General features: G+C 37.4%; 1 long non-coding RNA gene across 3 annotated transcripts in view; it reads right to left on the bottom strand.

Annotated features, from left to right (window-relative positions):
• Nucleotides 1–559: 559 nt before the first annotated feature.
• The window catches only part of LOC106876595 (uncharacterized), a 92,422-nt gene continuing 70,935 nt past the window's right edge, over nucleotides 560–22,046 (bottom strand). For 2 of the 3 annotated variants that reach the window (XR_016238146.1, XR_016238147.1), the window contains 2 exons: nucleotides 14,702–14,752; nucleotides 560–799 (listed from right to left, as the gene is read on the bottom strand). This is a non-coding gene — a long non-coding RNA (uncharacterized LOC106876595). Of the gene's footprint in view, nucleotides 800–14,180; nucleotides 14,753–22,046 lie in introns of those variants that run through there. The other variant, XR_008266470.2, reaches the window with a different exon arrangement.

Below are 22,046 nucleotides of genomic sequence, written 5' to 3' on the forward strand. Positions count from 1 at the left end.
GTTTATTTCATACTGAACTACTTGGCAAAATTGTTAATTGTTAATTCTATTATTAATTGACGATTCCCTGCCCTCATTTCTTGTATATATATATATATATATATATATATATATATATATATATATATATATATATATATATATATATATATATATATATATATATATATATATATATATATATTTATATATATATATATATATATATATATATATATATATATATATATATATATATATATATATATCAGTAATTAGAAATAAATGAATTTTAAGTTAGTTAAAATATATTCGTGACATATTTCAACTTCTAAAGGCAAATTCACTGCAGTTATCGTGGATAAAAAATAATCCCACCAATGCAAAAACAGTTGTAAAAATACATTGTCTTCTAAGTATCTGCCACTAGCGGTCAATGGTATCTCCTAAGTTGGAGATACCGAAGAGTGATAACTCGATTGAATTGTAAAGCCTTAGTTTTATCGTTAAGGAATTTAGGTTGGTTTTGAATGAGTGATCACGTAGCAAATGGTTAATTGCTTTTTCTACTTACCAGTATGGTTTGGATCTGCTCAAACGTTTACCAAAAATGTTAAATCCGTAGTTTAAATCCTTAGCCGGAGCGAATGAAAAAATGTATTCATTTAGATATTTAATGAAATTGAATACGTGGTATATCACCTGGCGTATTCAAGGTTCCAATTCCTTTATGTTCAATTTATCAACAGCTTTTGTACCGCACAATGATTTTCTTGGAGAATTTTAACGTGGAGTTATATAGGGTGTCCACAAAGTCTGGCTACATGGAGTAAATAAAATCATAACATAAAGAATTAAATATAAGAAATAATATTTCTGAAAGTATGTGTTAATCCCCATGTAGGTACATGGAGTAAATAAGATCATAACATAAACAATTAAATATAAAAAAATAATAAATTTCTTAAAGTATGTGTTAATCCCCATGTACGCAGACTTTGTCGACACCATGTATGACTTACATTAATGACTTTTCATTTAAATAACTTATTCAATGTTGACTTTATAATGTTTGTATTTAATGATTCATTAATAAATCTCCAATATTTATGTTGCATTTGAAATACTGCTGATAAATATTTATGCTTGGGCTAGTGCCTGACGTTTCTTCTGGAGTTATTCCATTCTTCAAGTTTCGAGGGTACATCAGTAACGACTTGACATTAAAATCATCGCTTGTATTTAGAGTTTGTTATCATCAGTGAAACATTTTGTCTTCAATTTCTTTCGTTTTAATTTTTTAATGTCCTATCACTATTTTCATTTGCAACAAAAAGTTTTTCAGATTGTTTTGGAAAATCCATGTCCTTTTCTACCAAATTTGATTTTCCTCTATGAAGCCTACAAATAATGCATTTTCTAATTGCATTCACATTGAATTGGTGATGCTCATGATAAAACCTAGTTAAAATTCTTGCATAAATTTCTTGTTGATAATAAGTCTTTAAACCACATCATTCTTATGACTGAATTAACACTGCGCTACTTTGATGTTCGTTAATGAGAAAAGTATTTTATGCATCATTCAGTTGTCATTTAATACGACAATCGTTTGCCTAAGTTTCAAACTACATTTAAGTAACGTGTTGCTATAGTAACAGTAATTTCATTTATTTGAGTTAGACAATTCAAAACTTTGCAGAAGTACAATAATAAACATAGACACTTCTCAGGTAATTGAAAAACTGAATGTTTTACACTTCCAACCACTAGAAGCTATATATCTGTCAATACACATACACAAACAAAAAACAGTCGTTCGGAACTTTCAAGTGTTAAATCCCTCGGCATTTTCATTCAGCAAAATGATATATTCAGGCAGTACACGAAAATAAAGTCTTGTTTCGTTTGGGCTATAAATAATTTTTGAAATATTTCCAGCCATAATTTTTGAACACTTAATCCTAATCCACACAGCAGCTGATAAAAAGAATCAGCAACATTGTTCAGCATCGTGAACGAGTTTATACAGAAATACTATCACATTTTTCACCTGTTGTACTATCTATTTCCTCGCAGAAATTTTTTCTACTTTCTGACACATCAGTGGTTCATTAATTTGAACATTCCGTTCAGGAACATTACGAAAGCAAATGCATTAAATGCTAACTCAATTTGACAGTCTTTCACCAGCTTATATTCTTTGCGAGGGTTGTTCTCATTAGTAAGTGATAATTTTCTAATAATAAAAACAGGTTTCTTTGTTTTTCAAAATATTACACTCATCAGTGGATTTGACATTTGACAATAAACAGCAGCGTTGCCCTGGCACATTTTGTACAACTTATTATAGAACTCTAATATATTAAGATGCTCGCGCTGAAGTTAATTTTCACATTTCTTATTAAATGTTATCATTAACGTATGAGAATGACCATCATGAAAGAATTAACTATAAGGATGAATATAAAGTGCTGGGAGTTTCATAGATAGATAGATAGATAGATAGATAGATAGATAGATAGATAGATAGATAGGTTTCTTTATCAGCCACACAGGGCTCAACACAGAGGGGACAAAATACAAATGTAGAGTTTTTCTTTTCGAGGGGGTCGAAAACAAAGCAGAAAAAAAAAACAAAAGTGGGGACAACGATGGAAAAAGAACATCGCAAAACGTTTGGGGTATTTACAAAAAAACATGAAATAATACAGAAAATTCCCAATAAATGGGGAGGTTATCCGTGGAAAGAAAAACCTACGAAATGACCACGGAAACCTCGGTCCTTAGTGTCACAGTTTGTTAAATAAAATTCCTTTTATTTATGCAAGAAACGTAAGTAACTCTGTTTAAAAAATGTTTAAACGTTTTATAGAATCATGGTCAAGGTGGCTTCGTTATTTATACGTGCCATTCTTGCTACATGTATCCATCTTTTTTCGAAACATTTGCTAGACAACACTTGCCTCTCTACTCTCACCTTCCTTTTCAAGTGATACTTGAAAAAGTTGATGAGAGATTGACCAGAGAGGAAAGTATTTGTCTCTAATCCTTTCAGACGCGTCCACCAGTTACATTCTTTGGCCATAGCCACAAGTACGATAAATACAGCTCTTCCTTCCCGTTTAAAGGAAGGAGGCGTGACGATATTGACGATAGACTCGGTTGATAAACCGACTCGTCCCACACGTGACAGCAGTCGTTCGACATAAGCCCACAGCTCCGAAATGGTTGGACACTGCACTAGTGCGTGCAGAACGGTTTCATTGGTTGTGATGCAGCCGCTCAAGGTCGACCCGGGACGGCAAAGTTGTTGCAGAGCAACGCGACACTCACGGTGCCATTCGCCATTCCTCGGCCTCTTTTTGATCCACGACTGTAGCTCGGTCATGGAGACGAGCTGCGGGAAAGCGCGTCGCACAAACGGCGACCACACCTGCTCACCGTCGTCTACGTAGAGCCGGAGATGTCGCAGTCTCAGCGCATGTCTGCGCATCATCAACCACGGCATGCCCAGCACTCCTTTCAGCGGGTGTTGGCAACAAACGGATCGCCTCACCATCGGAACGCTTCCTTTCCACAAAAAGCGGAAGAGGATGCGTTCCATTTCGGTGATGGCGCGATCGGGACAAGGCACGGCGGTCAGGCGGTATTCGATGACGGACGCGATGTACGCGTTCGCCACCTCAGCCCGACCTTTTAGGGACAGCTTCCTCTCGGACCATTGCCGGCAGAGAGTAGCCACCCTACTCGTTATCTCGCCCCAGTTCTTCTCCTTTTGCAGGTCCGGACCGAACCAGACTCCGAGCAACTTGACCGGACCGTCCGTCCAGCGTCCCACTACTGAGGCGCTGCCGGACGGTATGGGCTTGCTTCTCCAGGTGCCGAGCAGCAAACCCACCGACTTTTCCCGGTTGATTTTCGCTCCCGTCACCGCTTCGTAATCTTTCAGCGTTCGACGACAAGCTCGATGTGCTCGTGGCTAGACGCTATGACGGTGACGTCGTCCGCGTATGCCGACACGCTCGTCCCGCACCCCAGTTCTCGCGGGATGCCCCTCAGCGTCGCCAGCTTCCGCAGTAGTGGCTCGAGAGTCAATACGTACAGGAGCGGCGACAGGGGGCATCCCTGACGAACCGAACGTGCAATGTCGAAGGGTCCCGATAGACGTCCATTGACGCGAACAACCGAACGGATGCCTGTGTACAAGGCAGCCATCCAGCCACGGAAAACGGGACCGAAGCCGGCCGCTTCGAGGACGGCCTCCAAGTATCGATGGTCTACCCTATCGAAAGCTTTGGATTGATCCAAATTGATCAGGGCCCCACCCATGCCAGGTTCCTTAACTACCCTCTCTATGATGTAGCGCATCAGATGGAGGTTGTCATGGATGCTCCGGCCCGGCACGGCGCACGTCTGCTCCGTGCCGACCAGTTTCTCGATGACAAGCGCCAACCGCTTCGCTAACACCTTGACCAAAATTTTCAAGTCTGCATTGAGCAGAGTGATGGGCCTAAAGTTATCTATAACGTCCCCCTTGTTTGGATCTTTCTTCAGCAGCGTTACCGCTCCTCGGATCACAAAACCGGGAATGCTCCCGTTCTGCTGCCAGTTGCAGTACACGGCCGCCAAGACGTCTCCAAACAAGTCTGGCATACAGTTGTAAAGCTCGTAGGGCATACCATCCAAACCCGGAGATTTGTCCGTCGAGCAACACGCCATCGCGTCCCTCACCTCCTCCGCCGTGATGACCCCTTCGCAGCACTCCGCCTCTCTTGCCGAGAGTCGTGGCAAGCTGTGCAGGTAGGCACTAAAGTCCACCCTGCCTTCTCACTCGCCACTCCTCCCGAACAGTCGGGCAAAATGCCGCTGAAACACCTCGCACATCTTGCTAATCCGGACTCTGAAAACCTGTCTCGACGGGAAAGACGCGTTTAGTTTCCAGTAACCGGGACCCTGCCTATGTGCCTTATCTAAGTCTAGCGTACACGTCACAAGTTTGTGATCCGTGTAGCTGACTATGTGGAATTGTGGACATCCTAAACTATCTCTATCTCTTGTCCTACACACTATCCTATCTAGATACGATCTCGACGACCCAATGCGGTTGCTCCAAGTGCACGTTGGCACATTCGGGTGGTCGAGTCAGTACCTGTCAGACAAATGGAAGCGTTTGAGCAGGTCTATGAGGCCTTTGCATCTCCTTCTAGTTTTGTCACTCCCCACGTAGTCTAGATGCGTGCCCAAGGTAGCATTCCAATCCCCCACAAAAAGTAAGGGACGAGACGTTCCCAGGAATACTTCTAGACGTCGTAAGAAGTCCGACCGACCTGTTAAAGGAGGCACATAAACTTCCAGCAGACAGGGAGAAAAATAAATGTTAAACTGTCCGCCAAACATGGACTTTAGGGCCCGCGGTTCATGGAGTCTGGTCTCACTAATGGCTATGATATCCAAATTGTGTGACTTTATGTCATTTAAGAGGTACCCTTGTTTCCAAGGGGACCCCAAGCCACGCACATTCACACAACCAATCTTCACCATGATTCTATTTATACGTGTGCTTTAAAGCACAAAACAAAAGAACAGAAAGTTACTTACCGTTCGAAAGTGTTGTTTCCTCCTTGGATTTTTCACCAAGGAGGCTATTGTACAATTTCTTGCACAAATATTTCTGGAATCCCCCTACCGAGTCGGGGTAGAGGGATTTTATTTTGTTGTGTAATGCTGGTGTTACATGATAAATTTTAATATGTTTTGGCGGTGTTGTGCGTGGGTGGTTGTTTGTTTTGCTGTCGTTATTTGTGATGTTTGTTTTAGAGTTGATGTAATTCATCAACTCTGTGTTTGTAGTGTCTATTGCTGTTAGCATTGTTTTTGGTGTGTTATCAGTGGTGTTTATCGTGTAGGAGTTGGGAGTGTTTTCGGGAGATGTGAATCTCCCTGCTTTGTTGTTGTTCGTTTTTCTTTTTTTGCTCCTCTCCCTCCTTCCTTTTTGGGCTATTTTCCATTCCTCAGTACTTGACTCGTCTTCAGATGAAAACTCTGAGGAATCGGAAGGAGGTAGGGGCATGTTGTATGCTTCTGTGTTTGCTTGTGTAAGTGGTTGTATTGTTGTTTTTGTTGTTGTTGGTTGTTGAATTTTTGGTTGTGGTGTAAGTGATGTGAGGGAAGGGGTATCAGTTTTTGTATTGTCTTTTCTTTTTTCGTCTTTGTTTGTTAATTTTGTAGTTTTTGTTGTATTTTCTTTCGTTGATGTTGTTGATGGTGCTTTTATTGTTTTTGTGTGGATGGCGGTGTGGGCAGCAAGGCTTTTTTGTGTGTTTAGTTAGTTCTTGTTGTTGCTGTTGTGTTTTTCGGGCAGTCAGACGCTCCATTTTGAGGAGTGCCTCGCTGTCGCATAAGTAACAGCGAGGCAGCCTGCCCTCTACTACTATATGCAACTTTTGGTTTGTTGCCAAACGGATGTATGGTGGGAGTTCTTTGATTTCTTGTTCGTTTGTGTGGAACAAGATTTGTATGCTTTTTCTGGTCCAATTGCTCTCTCCAACGTTTATTTTAAGTATGTTAATGTTGTCCATATCAACACATATGGCCGATATCAACCATAGTGTGTCGATTGTTGGAGGTGCGTGCTTTATTGTTACCTTTGTTACCTTTTGGCCAAGGTAACTGGATAACATTGTTATTTCAGGTGTGTGAAGAGTTAGCGTTGAATACGTCTTCGCCAACTCTTCATTTCGAAAAATCACCTGAACTTGTGCAAACCTATAATAAGTGATATAGGATTTTTTGTCCCAAATAGATCTCAAGCATCTTTCAATCTTGTCTATACTGGCCTGTTCCGCCCTTCTACTCTTTGTGTTTATTATTTTATAAATTATTGTTTTCCTATTTGCCTCCTCTAATACGTGTTGTGGTATATTCAAATGTACTTCACCGCTTTCTTTGGTAATCAACTTCCTCGTTTCTATAATTTCCTTTGTCGTGTAGGACACAACAGTTTCACTTTGCTTCAAAGCTTCAGCAAAGTTTTTGTTTTTGTTATTGTTGTTATTGCTGTTGCTGGTGCTGGCACTGATATTGGTGGCAAATGTGGTATTTGTGTCAGTGGTGTTGTGGCTTTTTCCTTCCTCTCTTTCGCTTGCTGCTGGTGAAGAGAGCAAAGGTTGAGTTGAACTGCTGCTGTTGTTGTTGTTGTTGTCGTTGTTGTTGTTGGTGGTGGTGGTAATGATGTCGACACCAGAATTGGTGCTGACGTCAGATTCTTTGGAGACATTGCCTATGTTCTGTTTTGTAACCTTGGTTACAGTTTTGATTTTGTTGTTGTTGTTGGTGGTGGTGGCGGTGTTAACACTTGAATTTGTGTGTGTAAATTCTTTTTTTCTTTTTCTCTATTCTCTCGTTTAACTGTGAGGAAGGAAGACTAGGAAATTCTTTTTCGAACGAAACGCTGCAAAATGCAGCGTTCGTTTCACGAACATTTTCATGGCTACAAGACGCCATCGTCTCAAAAAAAATGGCTAGAAAGCCGAAATTGATTTTTATATCCTGGAAATGTGCCACACAGGGCAGATTTCCGTCGCAAAAAACTTGCACCAGAGAGTCTACAAGTTGTTATACAACTTTGTATATAAAATAAACTTTACAAACAAACTTTTTAAAACATGAAAAAGGCAAAACTTATGGAGCCGACACGTCTACCGTCTATCCATAGAGATAGATAGATAGATAGATAGATAGATAGATAAGATATATAGATAGATAGATAAGATAGATAGATAGATAGATAAGATAGATAGATAGATAGATAGATAGATAGATAGATAGATAGATAGATAGATAGATAGATAGACAGACAAATAGAGAAAGAGAAAGAGGGAGAGAGTACAGATATGTATAAAAACAAAAAAATAGGGAGGGAGACACAAAAATATGTCTCTATTTATCTGTTCATCTATTCACCTATGAATACATGTATGCGTGTATACACGCACATGCGTATATATATATATATATATATATATATATATATAGGATAAATTCTTTATAAGAATTTATCAAGTAGTCAGCGTGAAAAAAACCTCATAATGAAAAAAATAATGAAAAAAAATTCGTAATGAAAAAAATTCAGCATTTTTTCACTGAATATGTTGCTTATTTTTTTTTAGTTTTTCTTACTTATTTAGTCCCTCGAAGCGTGAGGCATTACTACACAGTTACTGCCCTTTATATAAAATTATATATATATATATATATATATATATATATATATATATATATATATATATATATATATATATATATATATATATATAATGATGATTCCAATTCCGTGAGGCAAGGCCTGCAGGCAATCATAACAGTTAAGTGGACCTGAAAATTTCGTTAGTTTGCACATTAAGCAAGTACAGAGATATACATACATACATAAATGCATGCATACTCATACATACATGCATACATACACACGTACACGCATATTTGTACGAATGTACGTATATGTATACAAATATACATCCATTTAGACATACTTAATATATAAGCATATATATATGAAGGAGAAATATATGTTTGTGTGTGTTTGTATGAGCGTGTAATTGTGTGTGTATTTATGTACTTTTGAAAACAGTAATGCTAACTTTTAAAGTTCGAATTACAACAGCCAGAACTGGAGTTTATTGCCAGTCTCGTGCCAATTGGCTTTCTATAGACTCGGGTCGACCCACCCAGCGTGAGTAAAATTTGGTGGGCGAAACCTGTATAGAAATCTATCGGTTGGGGGTGGGTTGTGCCTGCCGCTAAAAGTGTAAAGAAACCTCGTCACACAGGAATTCAGATTCTTTTTCCGATTAAGAATTAGCTTAAGGCTATATCAGTTTGCGGAATACTCAGCGCCTTGGAAGTTTATTCACTAAATCTAACATTTGAATCATCGACAAACGATAAATATTCACCATTTATAGTCGTACATACGAGTGCGTGTTTGTGTGTAAGCATTTGTGTTTACGCACCTACATATTTGCATACACATAGATATATACCGATACATGGATACACACACACACACACACACACACACACACGCACACACACACACACACGCACACACACACACACACGCATATATATATATATATATATATATAGAGAGAGAGAGAGAGAGAGAGATGCATGCATGTATATAGATATTTGTGTGTATGTGTAAATCGTCTAAGAGCCCATATTTCAGGAAAAAATGAACTCGTATAGAATGGGAATATTATCCCAAACTGTACTGTATTATTATATATCCATTAAGACCGATCTTGCCAGTTGTTTTCGCATTAGGGATTCAACGGAGTGTTAGGTAACAGTCCGATTATGTAACACTACGCTCATCAGAGGAAGCATTTGTAAATCTCCTAAAATTTTCAATCGTACTACATGTAAGTATTCTTTACGGAAATTACGGTGATAATTCTGATCTTACAAAGTTTCTCCATAGACATTGGCATAATCTTTTGTAATATAACATATTCTCGTATAGGGGCATGTTACCATTGTAGGCTGCTGAATGTACAATGGGCATTTTTGTATTCTAAGCCCACACATTTTTTTTTTTTGTAAATTAGTCATGAAACCTGCATGTGTATCATTAAATGTTCTGTCTCCGTGGTTAATTTTTTAATATATTCTCTATCGAATGTTTTGGCACACTTTTACAACATAATAGCTTGAAGATTCATTATTGATTGTACAAATTGATTATCAGTTATATCGCGTCAAGTAGATTTGGCGTTACAAACCTACATATGCGACTTAAGAGCTTGAGGTTTTGTTAAAATAAATGGTATTTAAATCCGCGAATGTAAATGGATATTTTTAGAAGCTCTTCACTGATGGATGTTAAAGTAAAATGCAGCTTCCACATAGATGCATAAATACATAAGGATATTTACATGCATTCAAATATATATTTACACATCCTCTCTATATATTGCTCTATAATTATATAAATGCAGACGTCTTTACGTACACATGAACATAAATTCGTTCAAGCACGCGAGATTTATGATTGCTAACACTAAATGGAAGGACATGCGTTGATGCATACGCTTACATATAGAATATATTTAAATAAACGCATTCACACAGATGCGCACATAGACATAAACACACATAGAAACACACACACACACACACACACACACACAATACGCACAGAAAAGGGTAACGAAACGGGAAGAAGAAGAAGAAGAAGAAGAAGAAGAAGAAGAAGAAGAAGAAGAAGAAGATATAGTGATAGTTTGTGTAGCATTCAATTACGCTAAATTTTTAAAGCAAGCAGACAGTCGTGTTGCGTGTGTCGTATAAATGCATAGCAACCTGCATACAAGATGTTATATGAATAAGTAAATAATTGAAAGAGTCAAAGTAGTATATACATGACAAGCGACATATTTATATACACATACATACACTCATATTTATCATTACACACACACACACACACACACACACACATATATATATGTACCTATAAATTGATGCATATACATACACACGAGTAAATACCTACTTATGTATTGAACAATCGTAGGTGCAGGCGTGTCTGTGTGGTAAGAAGCTTGCTTCCCAACCACATGGTTCTAAGTTCAGTTCCACTGATTGGCACCTTGCACAGGTTGTCTTAACTCTAGCCTCGGGCCGACAAAGGTCTTGTGAGTGGATTTGGTAGACGAAAACTGAAAGAAGCCTGTCGTATATACATCTAACTATTCGAACAAGGGATTCTATACATCTATTCGAAAAGGGAATCTAGCACCCCCACTCAGCTGAAAACAATATCTGTCTATTGCGATTTCCGGGTTATTTCCCTTCATTATTCTGTGCTGATGAAGGGAAATAACCCGGAAATCGCGGATATTGTTTTTTGAGCTGAATGGAGGTACTAGATTCCCGTGTTCGATAGTATAAGGACACAAATCGTGTCGTATAGCCAGTTGGAGACGATGTCTCCTGGGGCTAAATTACGGCAACACTCGTCCTAAACAGGGGCTGCCATGTTCTGTTGGCCCCAAAAATTTACTACAACAAGATATATATTTAAAAGAAAATGAATTTTAAAATATTTTTGTCTCCTTCGATATCTAAGCTAGTTCTTCCATGATTTATTTTTGCTCATTAAAAATTAGGTAGAAAATGAGAATGTCATAAAATAACTATCGTAAGACGGCTGTATTTAGGTAAATGCGTAAGAAAATGGATTAAGGCTAGGTAAATATGTTACATATTTTCATTTACTCTCACGCAAACATCACTATTTGTGGCATATTATTTTGTAGCATCATTAAAGCTTGTTCTAAATATATTTTTTTCATTGTTCTACATTCTCCGACCTACACATATTTTTAATACACTCATAATTTTGCAATACCCATGGACCGCAAGCGAAACGAGATAGCCATTTTGTAAGTGTCAAATATATCACTTTCATGAAAGCATACAGACCTTAAAATCGATTTTATATTCCCTAGAGATTAATTGACAATAGTCAATTGCATTCTGAGTTCAAATCCAGGAACTTAGATGATTTTACTGGGGTCCACTCTATTTCTGTTTTTCTTTCTTTTAGTTTGAAAGAGTCATGAGTACTGCTATACTTCCCATCTGTGGAGGCGCAATGGCCCAGTGGTTAGGGCAGCAGACTCACGGTCGTGCGATTGCAGTTTTTACATCTCCGACCTACGCATATTTTTAATACACTCATAATTTTGCAATACCCATGGACCGCAAGCGAAACGAGATAGCCATTTTGTAAGTGTCAAATATATCACTTTCATGAAAGCATACATACCTTAAAATCGATTTTATATTCCCTAGAGATTAATTGACAATAGTCAATTGCATTCTGAGTTCAAATCCAGGAACTTAGATGATTTTACTGGGGTCCACTCTATTTCTGTTTTTCTTTCTTTTAGTTTGAAAGAGTCATGAGTACTGCTATACTTCCCATCTGTGGAGGCGCAATGGCCCAGTGGTTAGGGCAGCAGACTCACGGTCGTGCGATTGCAGTTTTTATTCCCAGACCGGATGCTGTGAGTGTTTATTGAGCGAAAACACCTAAAGCTCCACGAGGCTCCGGCAGGGGATGGTGGCGAACCCTGCTGTACTCTTTCACCACAACTTTCTGTTTCTCTTTCTTCCTGTTTCTGTTGTGCCTGTATTTAAAAGGACCAACCTTGTCACGCTGAATCTCCCCGAGAACTACGTAAAGGGTTCACATGTCTGTGGAGTGCTCAGCCACTTGCACATTAAATTCACGAGCGGGCCGTTCCGTCGAGCAAATAAACTGGAACCCTCGTCGTCGTAACCGACGGAGTGCCACTTCCTATCTAACTGATGAGAAAAGAAAAATCGGTTCAGGTGAAGAGATTCTTTTATATAAGCAATATTTCGATACTGACTTTGGTCGGATTTGATGCAAAAATGCAGCGAAAAGAAGGCTTCTGTTGTTTTTTTTTTAATTCAGCACTCGCTCATTTCTGATAGACGAGCCTTTATGGGATCACTCATGTTTAATAGGAGATAAAAACCAAATCTCACTTCGGTCATTCAGTAACAACTTATAAAGAGATACGTTGAATAATGAAAAAGCGACCAAAAGTGATATGGTTACGTGTCAAACGCCAGAGATAGTGCATGGTAGACCAAAGTCTAAGAAAAACTATGAGCACCTGCATCGTTTAAATTAGATGATTATATTTCAAAAAGAGCAGTTTGGGTTTTAGCGAAACCAATAATTAGCCGATTATTAGGGCATTCATGGCAAAGTTCAAAATATAAATCATGTAAAATAATTTGTATTGAAAACAAATTCTGCAAACAATTAAGAATAATTAACATAAAACGTGTGTTGCATTCTTTGTAATTAATGCGGTTATTCATGAAATATTTGATAAATGAGAATTAATGAGTCTATTTTATGATGATTGTATATTTAGTAAAAATTGCGAAAGCGTTCACTACTTTTAATCTGTGTGTACAAGAAAGAGAAATTCGTGAGCAGGTGCTCACACATATTTTTGCACGAGATATCCCCTCTTGTTGTTCAGTCTAAATGTTTATGAAAGTAGTTTAAGTTGTTAATTACATTTGCTAAGGGCATTGGTTGGGTAATTGGTTAGAAATGATAACAGGCAGGAAAAGAAACTGGGTTATAGTCTCAGATGCCAGGAATGTATCTTCTGATTTGCAGAGATAGATTTAAATTATTTTCATTTTTAATCTTATCTGAAGGAGCATATGTTATTATTATGTTTTTTAGTAAATTATTGTTTTTACTGTGTTCCCCACATATGCATTCACTTTAATACTGGAAAGCAATTAGTTGACACATTACGAACCTAAGGTATGATAAATGCATACTAAAAAAATGGAGTGAAATAAAACAATAGAACAGCTTCTTTGTAGAAGTTTATATTACACTTCACACCACTCGACAAGCTATTAGTTTTCAATGCCAGAACACTTCCATCTACGTAATCGCTCAATATGCTAGAAGTAGTTGACCTATCTTCTTGAATGTATCTCCTACTACGTTTAATTTAGAAAGGAAATGGCATAGTTTAGTCCTTGACATAAGCCTAAACTTATGGGGTGGTCACAGTTCAGTTCCAAAGTCATAAGTCTGCTTAATCAAGGTTGACTCGGGATCAAGCAAAAAACATGCAGTACACTAGATGACACATACACACATTTGCATATATACGAACATTTGTATATACATATTTCATAAAATCTAATTCGTGTGATCAGAAGGAAAATCAACACTGTAGAAGAATTTATACAATTTCAAAGGAAAATTTCAGTAAATTCCCAAATGAAACATCAACGCAATAACAACGAAACACATCCTGCAGCAAATTTGGTGAATATTCTCATACGTCCTATTTGGATGTGGTAAACGTTTAAAACACGATGTGGGTTAACTCGGTATTTATCTAAACCAGTCAAGTATCAGGTCATCCCATAAGTTCTGTCCGATTTTACTGTTTTTAAAATGGAATGAAATTTAATAGTATTTTAGAATGTCTAATGGAATTAAAAATAATTTTTATGTATTTGTGTACATTTAAATTAAATATTATTTTACAGAATAATAGAATTAAAATTTCTTTGATTAAAATCTTTTCTAATATGGAAGTATCCAAAGAGTATTTAAGGCACATATTGCTTTATGAGTACAAAAAAAGGAAACTCTGCAGCCGAAGTGGCGTGAAACATCCACTCAGTTTATGGGAAAGAATGCTTGAATGAAAGAACCTGCAGAAGATGGTTTGAACAATTCAGAAGTGGAGATTTCAGCCTTGAAGATGAAAATCGAAGAGGACGTCCAGTTGAGTTTGATGATTAGCTTCTTGGGGCATTACTTGAAGAAAATCCTGCATTATCAGTTGAAGAATTGGCCATAAAGCTTCCTTCAAACCATACAACTGTTCATCATCATCTTCAACAACTTGGAAAGGTTCCTAAACTTGGAAAATAGGTGCCTCATGAATTGTCTGAACGATACCGCAAATCTCGAGTTGACATCTGCTCTTCTCTCCATTCTCGCGAACTCATTTCACCCTTTTTGGATAGACTTGTGACTGGTGACGAAAAATGGATTTTCTATCGAAATGTTAAACGTTGTGTCTAGAGAAGAAAAGAATAGTTGATGCCCGTGGCTTTACCCTACCTTGCTAGAATGCCTTTTATCACGCGTCTGTTCAGAGAAGTGTATTTGCCGCTGAAAAGAACAACAACCGCTTTCTTCATATTTTTGCATAAACTAATAATAGTTTGTAATGTATGGATGAAAGTTATGAGTTATCATTTGGAATCTAGTATATGCTAGGAATCCTGTTAAAAATTTATAGTAATCATTAAACCATGGGAGCAACGTGTCATAGAAAGTTTTCTTCATGTAAGGGACCTCTGTATTTAACAGCAAGTTTCAATGTATCATGAAAAAGTAAATGAATGTAAGAAGGGTGAAAAGTAAAGATGGTTTTATTTAAATGTTTAGAAGTTCCCTAATACAACTCTTCTTCCTGTCTTGTATCGCATCGGTATGATGCCGAACACCTCGATTCCAAAGAGGTTTATAGTGGTTTCTAGTTTAAGCACAAGGAAAAACAATTTTGAGGAAAGGCGGCCAGTCGATGCCCTCGATCTTAGCATATCAATGAGACTTTATTTTATATACTCGGTAAAAGGAAGGCAAAGTTGATGTGCGCAGGATTTGAACTTACAAAGTAACAAGTGAGTATCCAGTAACTGTTGAAATATCTAGTCTGTAATCGGAAAACATCAACTAATTATCAAATATCTGTTTTGAGAGTAATTCCAACGTCAATAATGCAAACAGTAAACTGCATTGGAAGTGTATTTGTCAGTGGTACTTCATAAACACATTTTATGTAAAACCATATTGCATTACTGATCCCAATCAGTGGTTTTGTACATTTGTGTGTTTAGCCCCCGGTAGGCAATAAAGAAATTGGCACTTCATGAAGGTCACTAGTGTATAAAGCATTTTGTTTCAGACCACTCCTAAATATTTGGCACTTCATCTGTATCTAAGGGGTATTCCACTAGAGAGAATAAACCCATATCTGCTAGCGTATTTTCACAGTATCATGGCCATGCTATACTACATCTTTGAAATCAAGGTGTTCGGCATCATACCGATGCAACTCTAGTTACAAGGCAGTAACTAAGGTTACATTGGCTGAAACAATTTGCCGTGTAAACTTATCTTAATTTCTATACATGTGTTACGTATTCATATTACAAGAATTCAGCACATTGTTCTGTTCACATCGAACGAATTACTTTCCAACTGAGTTGCTGAACGCTCAATCATATCAACATTAGATTACAATCTAATTTGGTATCAAGACAAATGATGTTGTTTTATATATTTTTACAGCTAAGTTGGTAACTTTCTCAAAATATGTCTTATGTGTCCAATTTATTGTTTTTTCTTTTTCTTTTTTTTTTTGCAAATAAAAGTGTAAGATTAAGATGTTTCTTTTGAACCAACGTTTCAACATTGATCATTATTACATTTCGTTCTCGGAGATCTCAAAAACATAATCTAGTCAAAGCAACAGGGGAGAATTTAAATGCTATCTAGCAGAAGGAAACACACACAAAAATAAATACGAAGGCTAAACACAGGAATTGACAGAACAACTGATGGGATCAGTAAATCGGTATGGTTTTACATAAAATGTGACTTTTAAAAATTAAATAACATATATAAAAAAATCGAATGAAATTAACAATACAGAGACAATACAAATGAAGCGATGATCAGGCCACGCTCCGACCCCACAAGACCCGATCTATCACTGGTACCTTTTTTTGTTCTTTTTTTTTCTATTCACAGGTCTGTTGCCAGTTCGCGTACACGTCAGCCAGTAGATGCCCGAACAAGTCTGGCATACATTTATACAGCTCGTATGGAAGACCATCAAGTCCTGGCGACTTACCCGCTTTACAGTCGGCCAAAGCCTCCATCACCTCCCCAGGCGTAATTGTCCCTTCGCAAGACTCCGCATCCGATTTCGAGAGACACGGCAGCCCGGCAAGAAAGTCCTCGAGGGCTCTCCCACCACCAGGACCGCCATCATCCCCGAACAGCTGGGCGAAGTACTTCCGAAAGGCCTCACACATTTTCCGGGGTTCGTTTACCAAGACACCATTTTGATTCGTCAAAGACCGAATAGTGGAACTATTTCCTTGCCGAGCTTCCACCACTCGGGCTCATCCAGCGGCCTTGATTCCTTCACTTCTCATCGCACATAACATAGCTCTGGCAATACTTCCCATGTGTTGGGCTTCAAGATGCTGGTTTAACTCCAGTTTTTCACCTTCCCTTGGTCCGCATTACCAGTCCCCCAAGTTTCTTCTAGTTCCTTAACTAGACCATCTCCTATTCTACGTCCCTTCTTAGCTAAACTTATACTAAACTTAATAGACTCATATTTGATGGCTCTTTTTAGGGCATACCACCATTTGTTATTAATGATGGTACCTGTCAATGCCCTCTGTATTAACATCTCGATCCGCTTTCTGTACTCCTCAATCGCCAAAAGGGACGTATTAAGTTTCCAGTACTATGCAACTTACCTACGGTCAGTTTGCAGGTAACCATCTTGTGGTCACTGTAGCTGACTAGAAAATACTGTGGACACTTAGCTGTGGACTTGTCTGTTTCTCTAATTAAAATCCTATCTAGATGTGTTCTGGAAGATCCGTCACTATTTGGCCACGTCCACTGTGGAGTGTTCGGGTGTTCCAACCTATATGGATCTGCTAGCTCAAAGTGACTTAGCAGATCCCTTAAGCCTGAGTTACATTTTCTGTTCATGTTCGAGCCAACACAATCTGTGTGTGCCTCACATATTGTGTTAAAGTCTCCTAACAATACTAGTGAATGCGACATGGCCAGGAACTTGTCCAGGTCACGAAAATATTTACTTTGCGGGCCCATAATGTTGAGTGCATAAATAGCGACTAGCCTGATTATCTTGCCACAACTGAATGTCAGGTCAAGAACGACCAACCTGCCTTCAGGTTCAGAAAAAATCCAACTTTTTCTCGGTTATCCGGTTTCTTTTTAGTAAAACCAACACCCCACACCCACCTCCCGCCCGACTCGGAGAAACGTATTTCCCATAGTCGCTCAGGAAGGGGAGCAGATCTCTTGGCCACTTTACCCGGGTTTCCGTTGCAACAATCGCATCCAATTTTCTTGACCTGATGTCATTCCAGCATGACTTACCTGTTAATCAGGGCTGTCCCATAGAGAGGGACCCTCCACCGTTTCTTGATACAAGGTCGGAGGTGGCATGTCTTGAAAAATAGATTGGTTAAAATCCAGTCTCATTACTGACACAGACTTCCTGTAAGTATTTAATAGAATATTATGAGTCTTTTGGTCTATTTCATATAGTTCATAATTTTGGTATTCGTCCAACAGTTCTGTTATCCTGGTGGCTGATTTTTTTGTTTTTATCTCTCACATTAAATCCTCGTTTCTAGTATGTAGTGCCATAATTCCTCTGTCCGCAACTTCTTTCTTTGTTGTTTTTGGTTGGACTCCTTTTGCTGTCTTTTTTGGTCGTGGTTCTATTTGTTTTGGTTGGTTTACATTTTCCATTTTTCTTTTGCTAGTAACTTTCTTTTCTGTTTCTTTTTTTCTTTTTCTTCCTCCTCATCATCAGATTCCTCCTCGCCTTCCTTTCAGTATTTTTTTATATGGCCTAGCTGGTCACACAGAAAACATCGGGGTTTACGCCCCTCGACAAAAACGTTGAGGAACTCCTCCCCAACTTCTATTTTTTCTGGAAGCTGTTCCAATACAGTTTGTTCTGTTTGAATAATGAGGTGGATCGTGTGGCCAGTCCAATTTGCTTTTTCAGAGACGGTAGCCGGAAGTAGTTTTATCCCATCTACTCTTTCTGACAAGACTGCCGCCATCAACCACATAGGGTCGACTTGAGGTGGGACCTTTGGTATTCGTATTTTGACTGTCCTCATACCCATGTATATTGGTATTAAAATTACGTATTCTGTTTCCAAGTATTTCACTGAGTGCAGTTGTGTAGTTTCCATATTTCTTAGGTGTACCTCGATGGTACCAAACTTTTTCCCTCTGGCTAGATATGTGACATCCTGCCAGACGGGCTTTAGACATTTCTCTACCTTCTCCTCGCTTACTCGCTCGATTTTTCTTTCTTTTTGGCAGTATGTCTTGAATATAATAGTTTGTTTTCTTCTCTGACAATAAAAACTCTTCTGGGGTTGAACCTTGACAACACCGTCTTGAATTATTATAATGTCCTTGTACATTAAAAGGTCACCTTTATTTGTCGACAGTTGGTGAGTTCTATCTCCAGCTGCAGACGCAAAACTTCTCTTCTGTTTGCCTTCCTCCGTTTGAAGGCTTTTCACCTCGATGTTTCTCCTTGCAACGGGAGTCCTTGACAATAGTGGGAATTCATTTTCAGAGGAATCTGAAACATCTTTCAATAATATTGCCTTCAGTATCTTCCCATCTTTCATATTATATATTATGGCTGTCATCAGCCATTCTTCTTTCAATTCGGGTGGCACCTTACCCACTCGCACCTTGGCCACACGTTTGCCGCAGCACGAATGCAAGAGCACCCATTCCTCTGTCCTTATTGCCTCTATGGAGTGCTTTATTGCTTCCTCCTTCGTTGTGAAGCCCACCTCTACAGTGGCATATCTTCTCCCTCTCGTAATGTATGTTGTGACTCGTTTTATACTCAACATATTCCTATATGGCCTCTATTGGTGCTATTTCTATTTTCTTGTAGCTGCCTTCATGGTTTTAAATATAACCGTTCTTTTTGTCACGTTGGCCGATAGCTCTTCAGGCGGTGTCAGCTTCAAAATGTTTCCTTCTTTTGTGATTAATTTCTCACTCTCCATCTTTCTAGGCTCCACTTTTATCTCGCGGACCTCCAACTCTCGCGTGACTACACCTTTGCCCGTTGCGGCCGTATAATTTGGGCCTGCCTGCGGCTCCTTCTCAATTTTCCCACAATGGGAAACAAAACAACAATTAACGAATTAACAACTTTGGCAACAATTCAATAAAGAGTTCAACATAAACTCACGTATTAACTTAACAGAGACGACATACTGCTAAGCATTTTGCCTGGCGTGCTAACGTTTCTGCCAGGACGCTGCCCTAAGACTACGGAAATCTTGAGATCTCAATGTTTATTACTAAAATAAATTTCCCGATAAAGAAAAAGATAAAAAATCACGCAAAATATCCATTCCCGGAACTTCCCCTCTTCAGACTGGCTGATTCATGATTCTAGCAAAATATTTTGATAAAGTTTTGCACATCTTTTGTTCGCAAGCTTTTTCAAAATAATTAATTCAGTTAAACGCTGATAAAATTGAAAAACTTTTTCAATATATATATATATATATATATATATATATATATATATATCAAATAATAAGCAACACGGATTTCAAAAGTGATTGCAGTACGCACGTTTCATGCTACTTCAATTTATTTAAGTAATGTGAGCATTACCTTAAATGCAATATGAAGAGCAATATTCAGCTGCACGAAAAAATGTAGAAAAAAAGACATATTACAAATGTGGCAACATATTAAAACCAAGTGGGAGAGAGCAGAGGAAGAATATCTAAGTCCATCTTGACATAGCAGGGTCTATCAGGCTAGTAATTGATTCTAGACAAAAGTTTTAACTGTCTCAGAATTCTATTGTTTCTTATCTAGTGGTGATAGCAAAGGGACAATTACTTCTAAAGAGAGGGAAGGTGTAAGCAGTATGCATGGGCAAGGCTATAAAAGTATTAGAATCTAGAGGTTTCACTGGTCATAGTAGTATCAGGTCATTTTATTACTATCAAAATGTTGAGGAATTAATGTTGAGGAATTATAGCCCTAGGTATATGGGTCAAATAGGTTTTTTTACTTTTAGTCTGAATAGAGTAACAGTATAGTGGTACAGACAACAACAGAATTCTAACTAATGTTTACATAATAAGAGGTATGTTAATAAAATAAAATTAGATGTAGTTATCTTTCACAAAAATCATGAAATAATGTCAATATTGAATTCAGGGGCTCTGGATAGGGTGTAAAATTTAAGGATATTAAGTATATTAAGCATATAGTGATCATGAACACTATTTTGAATTATCTTTAAAAAAACTTATTAGCTGACGATAATGATACTATTTAGGAGACACATAGGTAAGCCTTATTTATATAATGTGAATAAAAGATAAAAATTATTATCGGATTTATATTAGTTTATAATAATGTGTATACTGATGTTTAAGGGACTGAGAAAAGAAAGGATGTTAGGAAATAACAAGGATAATCAATACAGGAATCTGATGACTGATTTAAGTAGATTAGATGTTAAGGATAGAGATCAGGAATATATGTTGTAAAGTTTCAATTACCAAAATAAATATGTGCTAGTTGATAGTTCTAGATGACTATAATAGAAGTAAGGTACTATAAATTTTGATAACTTTAGTTGTTTAAATAAAAGTCCTATTTTTTAAAAAATTTAAAAGTGCGAGTAGAGCAATGCACACATGATACCCTAAGGTCTAATCTATTATTGATTAGATTAGGATTGTTCCTAAGTTTAAAAATTTCATATATTTCCATAGAACACAATTCACATCCATATCTATTATTTCTATAAGGTTGTGCTTTTCTTATAATTTCCCATTTAAGGCTAAAATTAATACTATTGTCTTTTAACTCCCAAATTTTACTTGCCAAAGTTGTACTATTTGCCTTATGTCTAAGTCTAAATGAAGATTTATGGTTATATATTCTCTGTTTCAGGTTAATACTACACCCTATATAAATATAATTCTCTGTTCTAGTACTAATGATGCATCTGTACACTACGTTGCGGGTACAACAAAATCCAAATAAAGGACAATGGGACTTTTTTCTACAGTTGCACATGGTGGGGTTATCAACTCCACCTATATTATTTCTAATATCTCTATTATTATTATTATTACAATTATTTACACTAATATCATTTATCAATTCTTCAATTCTATTATTAGGTATATATTGGCTATTACCATCATTATTTAATTCATATCTTGATGCGCTACTAGTTGGACTTATTCCTTCCACATTTGGCCTATTGATATTATATGAATTATGTCTTTGATCACTATTACTTCTGTTGGAGTTGGGTCTATCATCAACTTCAGTCAAAACTGTAACGTCGTTACTGATATATTCTAATTGTTGGTTGAAATTATGGTTTATAGGAATAAGTATATTGCTACTATCTTCATAATTTCTTTCGTTATTGTTATTTTCACTTCTATTTGTATAATTATTGGTAGCATCATTATTGGTATTAGATGAATTATTATTTGCATTCATATGGCCACTATTTGTAATTTCATTAATTCTAGCTGACTTGATGTTTTTTTTTGTTTAACCTAGCTATGATTGTACCTACATTAGG

The sequence above is a fragment of the Octopus bimaculoides genome, chromosome 2 (genome assembly GCF_046866305.1).
Source record: "Octopus bimaculoides isolate indiv1 chromosome 2, ASM4686630v1, whole genome shotgun sequence".
Lineage (NCBI taxonomy): Eukaryota > Metazoa > Mollusca > Cephalopoda > Octopoda > Octopodidae > Octopus > Octopus bimaculoides.